This window comes from Centropristis striata, chromosome 15, assembly GCF_030273125.1.
Source record: "Centropristis striata isolate RG_2023a ecotype Rhode Island chromosome 15, C.striata_1.0, whole genome shotgun sequence".
Taxonomy (NCBI): Eukaryota; Metazoa; Chordata; class Actinopteri; order Perciformes; family Serranidae; genus Centropristis; species Centropristis striata.
In genome coordinates this window covers 2,985,722-3,000,472 of record NC_081531.1, presented here as the reverse complement: position 1 = coordinate 3,000,472, position 14,751 = coordinate 2,985,722, and the positions used below count along the sequence as shown (strand labels likewise).

The following is a 14,751-nucleotide window of genomic DNA, read 5'->3' as shown; positions in this document are numbered from 1 at the left end:
CCTCCTGGGCCTTCAGCTTCTGTTTGAACTGAGAAACATTATTACTCACACAGAGAGATTACATTCTGCATTCTTCTTTACATTTCATCCTCTGGAAGCTCTTTTTCACACTTTGTTTCCTCACATGATAGTTTGTGACTTTCCCTGTTTCTTCTCCTGGCTTTTCTCACATTGCTGGATTGTATTTGGACATTATTAAACTTTATTATTTGAAATGTCTCTTTATCTGTTTCCTCCTCAGACTGTTTCTTTTACTGCTTTAATGTGAAATCACTCTCTGAGGGTCAATAAAGTTTCCCCTTGATGCTTCCAACAGTCATTTGTTTGCTCAGTTTTTGCATAAAATATGAATAAAAAGCAGATTTACCTGCTTCAGCATTGCCTCCATCACAGCAGGGTCGTTGGGGTCCACAGAGCTCCTCAGCCTCAGTCTGAACACTTGCTTTGAAGGGACTTTAAAAACATAATCAAACATGATCAGTTGAGAGGTTTCTGCTTGGATAATAATCAGCATCCTGTTGATATAAAGTGTCCTCAGTTAGTTTTGTCCTGCCTGTGGTCAGTTTAGAGCTATACTGCAGGCCGCCACCAGGGGGCGTTCAGGGGTTTATCAGTCAGTTAGAAGCAGTTACTTCCTCCATCTGTTGATATTCTCACATTGAAGTCAACACAAACTGATTATCTGCAGTTGGTCACACTGCACGCTAACACCAGCATCCTGAGTGTTCACATTTAGTGTCATTTGATGCTAAAGTAAACCTAAATCTAATATAAATACTGTTTGAATCAGGGGTTACCACTCACCTGGACCGTAGCAAATGAATGGAAACTTCTTGTCACAGTTCCTGTCCATCCATCTTCCAGAGGACCAGAAAACAACTGCTGCACAAGCCTCCGTCCCCCCGAAGTTATTAGGTTCCGCTTGGTTCCAGTGGCTGAACGAGGAGTTACTTCCATTGGACCACTTCCAGGAGTCTCTGAAAAGGCCGATCCAGACTCTTCCTACTTCTGGGACCAGCTCCTGGACCTTCTGGTTCTCTGCCAGGTCTCTCACACTGGCCAGGTCTGTGTGGTGTTCTCTGCAGTAGCTCTGGGCCTCAGTCCAGGTCATGGAGTCGTTAATGAAGACAAAAGTCACATTCAGCCCTGAAAATAGATCCAGAGAAGAGCTGTGCAGAGGCAACATAACACACAACATAGATGCAAACTTTATATTTTAGTTTTTCTGCGTCTGAATATTTTTCTCAGCAGTTTGATGTTTCTTAAAGAATGTCAGCATGAAGCTGAAGTCACTGTGGAGCTGTGTGCATATCAACTCCTTCTCTTGCAGCCCTGTTGACTGAGACAGTGACGTGGGATAAAGCTGTTAATGATGGAGCTCTTTATAGAAACCTGCAGCTTCTCACAGTGAACTTCCAGCCGGCACTGTGGAAAATTTCCTGTGTTGTGCCAGTACCAAAAATAAAAATGTCCAGCTGAACTGAATGACTACAGACCAGTAGCCCTCAATTCTCACTTCATGAAGACCTTGGAGCGGCTGATTCTACGCCTACTGAGAGCTGAAGTCAAAGACAAACTCGACCCCCTGCAGTTTGCATACAAACATCACATCGGAGTGAAACTGGTGCTTATGTGAGAATCATGTTCTTTGATTTTTCAAGCGCATTCAACACCATTCAACCCAACATACTCAAAAACCAGCTCACAGAGTTGGAAGTGGATCTTTCCTTCATCTCCTGGATCACAGATTACCTGACAGGAAGACCACAGTATGTCAGGTTGGGGAACTGTGTTTCTGGGACATTAATGAGCAGCACAGGGGCTCCACAAGGCACTGTTCTGGCTCCACTCCTGTTCACACTGTACACAGCAGACTTCAAATACAACTCTGAGTCCTGCCAATTTCAGAAGTACTCGGACGACACTGCTATTGTGGCGTGTATCAGGAATGGACAGAAATCTGAATATAGGGATCTGATAAAAGCCTTCAGTGACTGGAGTCACAAGAACTATCTCCTACTGAACACCTCAAAGACTAAGGAAATGATCATAGATTTACGCAGACTCAAGCCCCCTCTTCAGCCAGTGAATACCTGTGGGGTGGACATGGAGGTGGTGCCAAGTTCTAAGTATCTAGGTGTATACCTGGATAATAAGTTGGACTGGTCCCTAAACACAGACGCTCTCTACAAAAAGGAAGCTCAGATCTCTGGACATCTGTAGTAAGATGCTGCAGATGTTTTATCAGTCTGTGGTGGTAGTGTGTTGTTTTATGCTGCAGTCTGCTGGACAGACTGGTCTAAAGAGCTGGTTCTGTGGTTGGAGCCAGGTTGGATCCACTGGAGGAGGTGGTGGAGACATCCACTGTCAACATGTTCGAGGACATCCTGAAATACCCAGACCATCTGCTACGCAAAACCTTTATGGACCAACAAAAAAAGAGCAGTGGACGGCTCCTCTCTCTCTGTTACCAGACTAACTGAATTTACCCTTGGGGATGAATAAAGTAATTTTGATATGATTGGTTTGATTTGAAATGAAGGCAGGACTCAACAAGCTCAACTGGTCTGTTTTACCTTCACTGCTTAATATTCTCACCTCTCACATCACAGCAGACCACCTTATAGTTGTATGTGCAGCTGCTATCGTGCCATCGTCCATATGTAGTCATCCCTGTGCAGTGTTGATCACTTCCTACATTGTCTGGTTGTCCAACATCCCATCGTCTGAACTCCTCCTCTCCGTGTTTGTAGAAACTTGTGTCTGACAGTGACCACCTCCAGCTGTTCACGTCATCGTACAGCCCGATCCAGGTGTCCTGAAACACATATTTGCATTAATAATAATATTCAGGTGTCCATATGAACAGTGAAACAGGTTCTGCTTCCTGTAATAATTCCTGCTGTTAATACTGGATGTTAAGACATCTCTTACAATACACATTCAATGGGGAACTAAATCCCTCGTCCTCGTTCAGTGGGAAAAAAAGACTTTAAAGTTTCTCTGAATTATCACGGCTCAGATTGTAAAACTTTAAAACAAGGGTCTCAAACTCAAATTACCTGGGGGCCGCTGGAGGCAGTATCAAAATGACCAAAAAAACCCACAAAATTACTTAAAAAAGACACAAAGTGACTGAAAAAACACTAAATTACTTTAAAAAGACACAAAATGACAAAAAAGACACAAAATGGCCAAAAAATACACACAATTATAAAAAAGACACAAAATTACTAAAAAAAAGACACAAAATGACCCAAGAAAGACACGAAATTATCTAAAAAGACACAAAATTATTTTAAAAAGACACAAAATTACAAAAAAGACACAGAATTACCAAAAAAGACAAAATTATTTTAAAAAGACACAAAATTATTTAAAAAGACACATAATTACTAAAAAAAGACAAAATTATTTAAAAAGACAAAAAATTACTAAAAAAAGACAATTATTTTAAAAGACACAAAATTACTACAAAAGACAATTTTTTTTTTTTTTTTTAAACACAAAATTATTTAAAAAGACAGAAAAAATTACCAAAAAAAGAGGCAAAATTATTTAAAAAGACACAAAATTATTTTTAAAAGACACAAAATTACCAAAAACAGTAAATAAAGGGACCTTACAGAGGAAACTCCTGCTGTTTCTGCCATTCTGTTCAGGGTCTCCACATCCTCCATGCTGTCTATAGTGGCCAGGTCTGTGTATTTCTCTCTGCAGTAACTTTGTGCTTCAGTAAAAGTCTTCGGGTCAGAAATTAAATGGTACGGACGTTCAGAACACAGGCCTGTAGAGACACACATGAATACTGGTCACGTTTTTGCTATAAAGAACTTTTTATACATGTTCACTTTGTAACTTTACATTTGAATGGATTCAGATTTGTCATTGTGAGTAATTGTAATAGACGCTGTAGGAGAGAGGAATAACGTCCTGGGAGAGATGAAAAGTCAGTAAAAATCTTCCTAAATATGTTTCGAACCACAAATGCATGCCTTCTGTCACAATTCCAACTCTCCTCCTTTATCCGGCCTCGGGACCGGCAAAGGTGACCTAAAAGAGTCACTGACTGGAAGACAGCCAGCAGTGACTTTGCACATGCGTGATTCATTTGCACACTAGACGCGGAGGAGTTAACATGTCCTGCTGACTGCAGCTGGAAGTGACTGCTGCAGGTCTGTGTGTGCTTTAGGATGAGGGAGGGGCCGCCAGCAGCACCCACTGCTCAATAACAAGAGAAGAACGAGTCAAGGTGTGCTTTGGGCATGAAAAGTTTGAAAAACACTGATATAATACAGAATAGAATATATTTTAATATAACTGCACACTATTTCACACTGAAAGATTGTTCTTTTTACATATTCTGCATTTAACCCTCGAGGCTCCTTAGGGACCAAACGTGTACATTCAGCTAATTTTATGGTTTTGAATCTCAATATATCGGGTCAGTTTAATGGCTAATTGTATGAAACTTGGCCAGGGTTTGTTTTTTGTTATAATTTTAAAAATTCCAAAATTCCTCATGCAGAGCTAAATCACATACAGTTTCAGTGGTCCTCTTACATTGCAAAATGCATGGCAATGAAAAAGCTGAACACTGTAAAAATGTTCTTGCTGTGTTGGGATTAATATAAAGGAGTTATCAATTATTGACGTAGTCAAGGCTGTAATCACCTCACCCCAAATATTCCACTTTGCACCTTATTTGAGAAAATAAGGGGTTCTTATGACAAAAAGGGCATAAAAACATAAAAGATGAAAAAAAAATGTATATCTTTGTAAGGTCTGAAGCTGCTTAATGGTTTGATGCGGTGAAAGTGAAAAAAATATTTTTATATATCACATTTTTATGACACTTGAATGAGAGGGACCGCTTTGAGACCTTAAGGTGTAAAGTGTAAGGTCATTTTAAAAAGGCCTAGAGGGTGAAGAAACAGGACTAATTTATACAACACAACACATCATCATATTTTAAACCTTTTTGGCTTCTGACTTATAATGTGAATTATAATGTAACTGAAGGGCATCATAAAAGAGTTGTGATAAGAGCTCTGCAGCCACAATGATATATCAATGTAGTGTGAATATAAAAGAAAAGAAAGACTTACCTGGTGAAGCCACGAGGAGCAGAAAAACCACCAACATCTTGATTTGATTTGATCTTTGATTTTGAGTGACCCTTCAGACTCGCTGCTGCTGTTGAAATCGACAGACTGCGTGCGATCCCTAAGTACTATTCAAACTACATGGCCGGATCAGACGCAGCAATCGTTTGCATTTGCAGGAAGCAATAGGCAAATGACCTGCACAATTACAGGTTGTAAGGTGTTGATCAAAATTAAAATACTTTGTTATTGGGGATCAACTTTCACGTTGATCCAGCTCTTTTTATTCTGGGTGTACTTTCTGATAATATGACACATGAGGATCTATGTTCTTTCCTGAGAATTTTGCTTTTAATAAGAATATCAATGATCAGAGTTTCTTTGTTAAAGCAGACTGCAGTGGAGAGAAAGGGAGAGAATCACAGCACGATTACAGATGACAACCTGTGGGCCCATCACCTGCAGAGTGAAGCATTAGGTTATTATTATATTACCAATATTACTATTATTATTCCTGGATTTTTTTCCCTTTTTTGTGTTTGATTCCTATTTCTAGAGAGGTAGGGGGTTCAAAAGGGGGAGACACAGACAAAGGGGGTTAAAAAGGGGGAGACAGAGTGAGAAAATAGATGGACTGTGTGCAATTCCTCTGATTTATTCAAAGTTCATGGCCCGATCAGACCCAGCAACCGTTGCATATTCAGGAAACAACAGGTAAATTCTGCACATTTTCCTAAACAAATGTGATCTCACCTGAGAGGAACACAGCACGTAATCAGAGCCTTCATACTTCATAACCCTTGCTGCCTTAGCTGGAAAATAACCGTTAGCTATTATTAGTTAAATTGTGGAAGTTGTTGAATTCAAATCCAGCCAGCGACGCGGTTCACACTGATCTTAATCATTGCATATTTTAATTAATAATTATACAGGAAAATAAGGCTTCCTGTATGTTTTTAAGGCATCTTATTTATTTGAATGAACGTTGGACTCTTTAGCGCATGGGTCTCAAACTCGCGGCCCACGGGCCAGTTGCGGCCCTCGTGACGATATTTTGTGGCCCTCACCTTGATATGAAATTTAATGTGAGTTTTATATGAATGGCACTTTACCGTGTTGTGTGTGGAAGGTCCCTTTAATTACTTTTTTTTGGTAATTTTGTGTCTTTTTTTGGTAATTTTGTGTTTTGTGTCTTTTTTTAATAATTGTGTGTCTTTTTTAATAATTTTATGTCTTTTTTAATAATTTTGTGTCTTTGTTGGTAATTCTGCGTCTTTTTTGGTAATTTTGTGTCTTCTAAAGAATTTTGTGTCTTTTTTTAGTAATTTTGTGTCTTTTTTTAGTCATTTTGTTTCTTTTTTAAGTAATTTAGTTTTTTCTGTCATTTTGTGTCTTTTTTGGTAATTCTGTGTATTTTGTGTCTTTTTAAAGTAATTTAGTGTTTTTTTCTGTCCTTTTGCGTCTTTTTGGTAGTAATTTTGTGTCTTTTTTTGGTAATTTTGTGTCTTTTTCTGGTCATTTTGTGTCTTTATTTTGGTCATTTTGAGTTTGAGACCCCTGATATAGAATGTCTCTTAGTCCAACTGAATAATAAACAACATCTTGAAGAACAAAATGTTCCAGTTAACTTTGATGAAGTGAAAACACACTGTAGTTGTGACCTATCAATCATGCGGTAGCCCCGCCCTAACCCCTCCCTGCTTCCTGCTCTGTTTGACTCGAAATCATGGGTCTCAAACTCGCGGCCCGCGGGCCAATTGTGGCCCTCGTGACAATATTTTGTGGCCCTCAACTTGATATGAAAGTGTAATGTGAGTTTTATATGAATGGCACTTAACCGTGTTGTGTGTGGAAGGTCCCTTTAATTAATTTTTGTTTTTTTAAGTGTCTTTTTTTTGGTGGTAATTTTGTAAGTTTTAAATCATTGTGTCTTTTTTAAAATAATTGTGTCTTTATGAATAATTTTGCGTCTTTTTTGAATAATTTTGTGTCTTTTTTTGGTCATTTTGTGTCTTTTTAGTCATTTTGTGTCTTTTTGATACTGCCTCCAGCAGCCCCCAGGTAATTTCATTTTTTAGACCCCTGCTCTAAATGTATCAGAATTGACTAAATAAGTGGCCGACAGCTAATCCAGCTGTGACCCGCTGCCGCCGTCAATAGAAACGGACGTTGCTTCACGTGACGCTTCGGAGGAAATAAAGGACTTCTCATGTGTCCTAAAACGTTTCCTCTCTCCTCGCCTGGTTTCCTGCGTCTCTCCATGTGTCCCTGGTGGGAGGGACGAAGATTCAAGGACAAGACAAGTGAGGGAAATGAGGATGCAAATCAGAGAAGTGAGAAGGAGCCCTGATGGCTGCGGTAGTTATAGCCTGCCTGCCAGCCTCTTCCTGTGTGAGGATGTGATGAGGAGCGTTGGAGAACAGAAACATTCTGGTTGTTGTGTTTTGATTCCACTAGTTACTCTCACATTCACATTATTGGCTGTGAGTAGGATTTGGCTGTATAGCCTGACTGACTCACTGGTCGGTCCCTTCTCAGGAATCATGTTTGAGTTTGTCTCACAGCTTTTTGAAACGCTGCCTCTGGTGGTCGCTAGTGCACATAAACACACCAGACCCCATCAGAACATCATATACACAATGCTACGGGTTCTTATCTTTCTTATTGATGAAATGTCAGAAAATAGTGTCAAATCTCTGCTATAAATCCCCACAGCACACACACGAATTCAAAAGTCTTGTATAATAATAATAAACAAACGCAGCATTTTGGACTAACTGAAGAGTTTTAATGGATTTATTGGAGCAGCCTGACAGTAAGGAATTACAGTAATCTAACCTTGAAGTAACAAAAGCATGTACTAACTTTTATATAATAATAATGATAATAACCCCCCACCGGCAAAGCAGTGCTCCAAACTTTGTTGCTAAATTCAGCAACTTTTCAGACCCCCCTTAGCAACTATTTTTCAAGAAAGCGACTGGAGACAAATCCAGCGACTCCTTCTTACTCTTCTTAAGAAGAAGAGCCGCCGTTAGCGGCAGTTAGCTCTTGTAGCAGTACAGTGTGTATGCGCTAACAGGCTAACAGTTAGCTCTGTAGCAGTACAGTGTGTATGTGCCAACAGGCTAACAGTTAGCTCTGTAGCAGTACAGTGTGTATGTGCTAACAGGCTAATAGTTAGCTCTGTAGCAGTACAGTGTGTATGTGCTAACAGGCTAACAGTTAGCTCTGTAGCAGTACAGTGTGTATGTGCTGCTGCTGCAGGAGGTGTTCACTTAGCGATCTCTGTTTGTTTACAACAAGCACCGGACACTCTGTGCACAGTTAGCATCCCAGTTCATTCACGATCGCTATGTTTATGATCAGCGGAGACTCTGTGCATAGTTAGCCATGCTGCTTTCAGCTGCTGACGTTGTGCACAGTTAACGACGGTGAAAACCAAACGTCACCTCCAGAGTCTCTAAATCCCTCTGGGGGTTAACTAACTTGTCCTGCCTTGGAAAACCCTCTCCTCTGTTTTTTTATTCTTCTTCTACAGTTTGGCATCTAGCCGCCACACTGTATCATCAAATGCTACGCTACCTCCGTGCGGAAGGCACCAGTAATACAACTTTTTTTCCTCCCAGATATGATGAACTATTCGATTTTTTTTTATATTTAATGACTATTCGAAAATCTATGCCCTCCCTAGTTGTCTGTATGTTGTACTATAACAAAACCAAAAAACACTTTATTTATGGTTGCAGTTCTGTTAGTTTGTGCTGTAAATTGTTGCTATTTATTTTAAGTTCAATATTTTATTAACTACCTCAGACATTGTAATTTCCTTTATTTGTTAAAGAAAAATACTGCTGTGTTATTGTTTTTCAATTAAATAAGATTCAAACATTGAAGGTGTATGCTGTGAGTTATGAAAAAATCGGTATCGGCCAAAATCGGTGATCGGCCAGAAAATTGCAATCGGTGCACCCCTAATATATAAATACATATATACATATATATGTACATATATAATTGTGCTTTCAGTGAGAGCAGTTCAATTAAATAAAGACAAGGGGTACGGTCGAATAGTCAAAAAAATCAGCTCCTAAGTCCTTTCCTAACCACTTTTCCTTAACCTCAATGGAAAACGTCACGAGGTCAAGGAAAGATGAGAAGGAGAATTCATGAGGAGTTAGGAGAAGACGATCGCGGTGTTTAGAGAATCCGACTGCACTTACACTTAGTCTACGTCATCACGCCACGGCCAATGTTGATGACGTCGAATGTCGTGGTGAAACTACAATTTTCCGAAGATGGACTACAAAAATCAGCGTTCTCACGAATATTAGGCGATTACCATGATTGGAAATGAAATGTAACAAAAAAGAATAATACAGTAGACCACGACAGTCACAATAGTGAAACAAAATGGTGATCACATTGAGAAAGGTTGATCATGCACCTGTCCATTCATATTTATAGACAAAATACCAATAGGTATGATTGAATGAAAACTGATAAATCATGGCACATTTACAACGTTGAGTGCTACAAAGCCACTACTGTACATGTTATTATGCTTTGAAAGCATACCTTTATTATGTGTCAGATCTTATTCACATATACACAATCTATAAAATTGCTAAGAATTAAAAAAAATAAAAATAAAATTGGATGAATTGAGATCCTATGTCATTATTCTTCATTTTCAACGTATTGAACCGGAAAAGTCAACCATATTGTTGAGATTAATTTCCTCATTTTGATCCAATTATAAGATGGCCTATGAATATAATAGTATTACGGTCCAGTGTGTACAATTTAGACTACACAGAATATGACAGAACTGGATTACAATATGTATATGCAAGTATGTCTGTAAATAAGTATGCTTTCATTTGCGAACCACCATACATATCACTAAACACCATGAAATGGCACTTGATTGTGCTTTGAAGTTGTTCTGGCTGATACAGGTGGCAAACATCTAATGTGTTTAATGTGACAAGGGCCCAACACAATTACACTTAATGGAATCCAGTCCATCTATCCACAACATTTGCGTCACAGCTGGGGACATCCTGGAGCCAGCTGTAGAAGAGGATCCTGTGCCGCAGCCACCACCTGTGCAAGAATATCAAGGAGGTCAGCATCTGAGGGACAGATTGGCAGCACAGGTGTCTGCCCCAAATCGGCGTCCCTCACCTCTGCAAGAGCATGATTATTTCATTTTGTAAATTGAAAGAATTTTGTTTTAGTGAATTGAAGAAGTTTTCTTCTGCATTTTCTTTATCGATTAATAAATCGACTTTCCTTATATCACACAGTGTTTGTCATATTTATTGCAGTGGATCTTTCTAATGTGCAAAACCCATTTGATGCCTAAGAAACACTAAACTCGTTAAGTCAGTGGTAAAGGAGCTTTAAACTGATTTACATAATGTCTCAATGTAAATGAAGTCATTAGCAAATAGGACAACATGATGGCTCTGTCCTTCACTCAAAGCCTCCATGGAGAGGCTGCAGTTCCAGCACTACAGCTTTGACTGCAAATGTTTTGGAATGTGACCACCACACTAATGGTGAGAACGTACAAGGAAATCAGTATTTTCAGTGATGTTGATCACAACAGGTCAGGTAGTGTGTGGTTCTATACTTGAATCTCACATTCATTTTGAAGTCAACACAACAGGACGGTTTGCTTTGTTATTTTTTTTTTACTAATTCGCTGAACAGGTTAAGAAATCGTTCATTTTGCGCAAAAAGTGCTGCATCCCTGGCCTCCTCCTTTTCGGCCTGCTTTTTAAGAAAGCTCAGCACACTCGTGCCCCTTCTCCGCCTTTTTGGAGGTGGCTGAGAGCTGCAGGATGGCACGGACTCCTCCTCCTCCTCCTCCTCCTCACAACTGGAGACACCGTGGCCTGATGGCACTTCACCCCCAGATGTGGCATTGCTACAGGGTGAGGCTTCAGCAGCAGGCGGGGCAGGATTTGATGCCGAGCATGAGTCAACAAGGGTGGGAGGCTGAATAGATGCCTCTCACCAAGTGCCTCATGCATGGCATCAAACCATGGCCAAGTAGCTGCTGGTGCCTCCCCACTGTCCCTGCCTGTTCCCGTGGGGGGATTCTTTAACTCCTATTAACATGGATGAAAGCATGTTACTGTAAACACAGTTGAGGCAGAACAGTCTGTTACTGGGCATTCAGCATTGTGCCTTTTCAACTGTTTTAGCCTCAGAAGTCTGCTTTAAATTAAATGTGAGAATCAAATGTACAACACAGTGTCCACAAACATTATTCCACCACCAAACCCAGCTATAGGATTTGTTTCACCTTATATTTTGTTTTTAGGTTGTCCCATTTTTTGGCAGCCTGCATGGCAGTCACCTGCCCCTGCAGCCCAATCTCCTTCACCAGCTGCCTATAAATCACAATTAGCTTAATTCAACACAACACTTACAATCATATTTTAACTCACAGATGTACTTACTCCCAGCCTGATTTCGCTGCATTCCTCTTCCCACTGAAGAGCTGCTCCAGTTTAACCCTTGCCTTTATTAAGGCAAGGGTTTCAGCATCTGTGACTAAAGTTCAATTATTTCAATGAATTATATTCGTAAAGGCAGAGACACATAACGTTCAAAAGGAGGAAATAACTAATGCAAACTGATGCAACAAATTTATGACAAGTTCTTATAACATCATATTCATACATTAAACATATAATTAAATTAAGATGAAAACACATCAGTAACTTACACGACGATCTGCGGGATTTGTCAGTCATTTTGTTCGTTTCTTCTCATGACCGGTCGGCCTTATATGCTGCTACCGCAAGGAATTGTGGGACGCCATTACCTCCTTTCCTTTCGTAAAGGATGGTCCGGTGTATCCTATGCTAAAGGAGATACTAAAGGAAGCATTGAAGCTCCTTTCCTTAACAGTTAGAGAATTCGAACAGCTCTTATCATGGCGGCTACGATAATACTTCCGGGTCATTTCACTCAGTTAGGAAGGTTCCTAAGCAAATTTGACTATTCGACCGCAGCCAAGCATTTCTCTACACCTTGTTCTTGTTTAAAAATCATTCACATTATATGAAAGTTATGGAGTGATAAAAAGTGACCTTATGGTGTTTAAGGCGACGCAATTAAAAATGTGGGTGCACCTAAAATTTGTGCTGGTGTGCCAAAATTTTTTTTTTTAGGTGCACCAGCACAAAGTTTAAGGTGCACCCAAATGTTGGGGTTTCATTGCAACCAATGCAAAAAGTTAGTCTGGACCCCTGTGAATGTCTATTTTAACAGATTTCCATGAAGATAAACTCATCAAAATTCGTATCAGACCAAAAATAAAAATGTTCCTGTTTTCTACGACCGTCACGTACCATGACACTTAAATATTTACACACTTAACGCACTTTTAGCTCCCGAACCACATATCACAGGGGATTCATATTAGTTTACAGACATCTGTAGTCAGATAAAAAGTTAGTAACTCACCTGGAAATATAACAGAAACCAGTGAAGCAGGACAACTGTTGCTGCTCCTCCTCTCATCTGGATTATTTGATTTTCATTTTCATTTTAACTTCTTCACTGCAATCATGAATTATTTCTTTTATTTTGTCTGCATTGAAGCAATGGCCGTTTGAATAACATTCACATCTATTTTAATATATTTCCAAGAAAACAAACTCATCAAAATTCATATCAGACCAAAAATAAACATTTTCCTGTTTTCTACAACCTTCACGTACCATGACTCTTAAATATTTACACACTTGACATTACTTTATTACTTTACTTTACATACTTTAAGCTTATGATCCACATATCACAGGGGATTCATATTAGTTTACAGACATCTGTAGTCAGATAAAAAGTGAGGAACTCACCTGTAAATAGAACAGAAACCAGTGAAGCAGGACAACTGTTGCTGCTCCTCCTCTCATCTGGATGATGAGCCCAGCTCCCAGGAGGCATTGCAAGGAGCCCAGTGACGCTGCTGGTCAGTGCTGCCACCCAGCGGCCAGTTCACGCTACAGCAGCTCACTGGGAGCTTCTGTCATTTATCATTCTTAATTAGACAATAAAATCACATAATACAACTGCTATGAACACAAAAATAATGTGTATATTGTTATATATATATACACACATACATGGGTCAGTTGGTGTAACCATTAATTTCTTTTCATAAAAATCTGATTATTTACAGGAAATTAATTAAATTAATTTAAATGATTAAAAAAATACAATCCATGTTTACATTGCAACATTATGGTATATAACAAATTTTCCATAATTTGTCTAAATTTTAGAAAAAAATGGTAATGGTGAAATGTGTAAATGTAGAAATACTCAGAAATATGTTTTTTAAAATTAAGTAATTAAATGTATAAGTCCAACTAAATACACTGTAAAATAATAATATGTATATATATATTTATATAGATATATATTTATAATAATTTTGTGGTTACACCATTTGACATCTTGCCAACCATTGTTTGTCACTGACCCACATACATTAATACACACACACCTATATGTATGTTTAAATGAATATAAAGTTCTGAGTGTTGCACCATCAAACACAAAAGTCTCAATAAACCCAAAAAGAAGCGAGTTAACGGATTCCCTGTGAGTGACCCGGGACAAACAGACATTACATTATTAATTATCACATAAAAACGTGATCTAAAGGTTTAATTTACCTTTTTAACGCATTTTAAAAGGCGAACGTCTGTCGGTTACATGAAGTGAACGGCTACAAACCTGCTCAGCTCGCTCGTTTTAAAGTTGATCTCGCCGAGTATCTGTCTTTAAAAGCACTTTGATCCAAAAACAGTGGATTTAATGAGTAATAATGAGTCAGATAAACGGTGCCGTGCTGTCCGGAGGTGTTTCTCTGCTCCGGTGTCGCTGCTTTCTCTGCGGAAATCCACAAAAGTGAAATATTAAGTTAGACGGCGGGAAAACATTCTGCTGGGAGACGATTCACGTCACAACACCGAGACGGTTATAACTCAACGGCAGAGGTGTTGTGGAGAGAAAGGTTGCCTCTCTGTCTCACAGCTCACTCTCGCGAGATCTGTCAACACACATAGCGTTACACAAAGTCTCGCGAGACTGTGTCAAACCTTGTCACATCATTGATAAACAGCAGGAACAGGCAGTAAACTATTATAACTCTTAATAAAGCCTAAAATATAAATATCAGAGAAGAAACTTTATATAAGATTATAGATCACAGAGGCCATTTATTGTTAAAATCATCAGTATTATGGAAAGTGTTCTCTATTATCTCCATGAAAAAGAAAACAATTTATTAAATTCATTGCAGACATTATTATGTTATTTCATCATACATTTTCAAAGCAACATTACTTTGTTTGATATTGTTTTATTTCATTATAAACTAATTTTTATTTAAAGAAATAAAAATCTGGTTTTATTTCATGACGGCATTGTTCCAAGTGAAACTTTAATTCATAAACCAAAAAATATGAAGGAACCAAATATCTGATCTCATCATAAAGAATATGTGTCATCTAATCTTATTAATATTATCAATGAAATGTCAGAAAATAGTGAAAAATCTCTGTTATAAACCCCCACAGCACACACACATGAATTCAAAAGTCTTGTATAATAA

General features: G+C 38.7%; 2 long non-coding RNA genes across 2 annotated transcripts; both read right to left on the bottom strand.

Moving 5' to 3' along the window:
* Positions 1–9,657: 9,657 nt before the first annotated feature.
* On the bottom strand, positions 9,658–12,257 carry LOC131987245 (uncharacterized). The gene is made up of 2 exons (XR_009395747.1): positions 11,582–12,257; positions 9,658–10,214 (listed from the first exon to the last, which is right to left on the bottom strand). It is a non-coding gene; the product is annotated as an uncharacterized LOC131987245 (long non-coding RNA).
* Positions 12,258–12,276: 19 nt separating this feature from the next.
* Positions 12,277–14,158, bottom strand: LOC131987244 (uncharacterized). The gene is made up of 3 exons (XR_009395746.1): positions 13,872–14,158; positions 12,989–13,170; positions 12,277–12,689 (listed from the first exon to the last, which is right to left on the bottom strand). It is a non-coding gene; the product is annotated as an uncharacterized LOC131987244 (long non-coding RNA).
* Between the last annotated feature and the right edge of the window lie 593 nt (positions 14,159–14,751).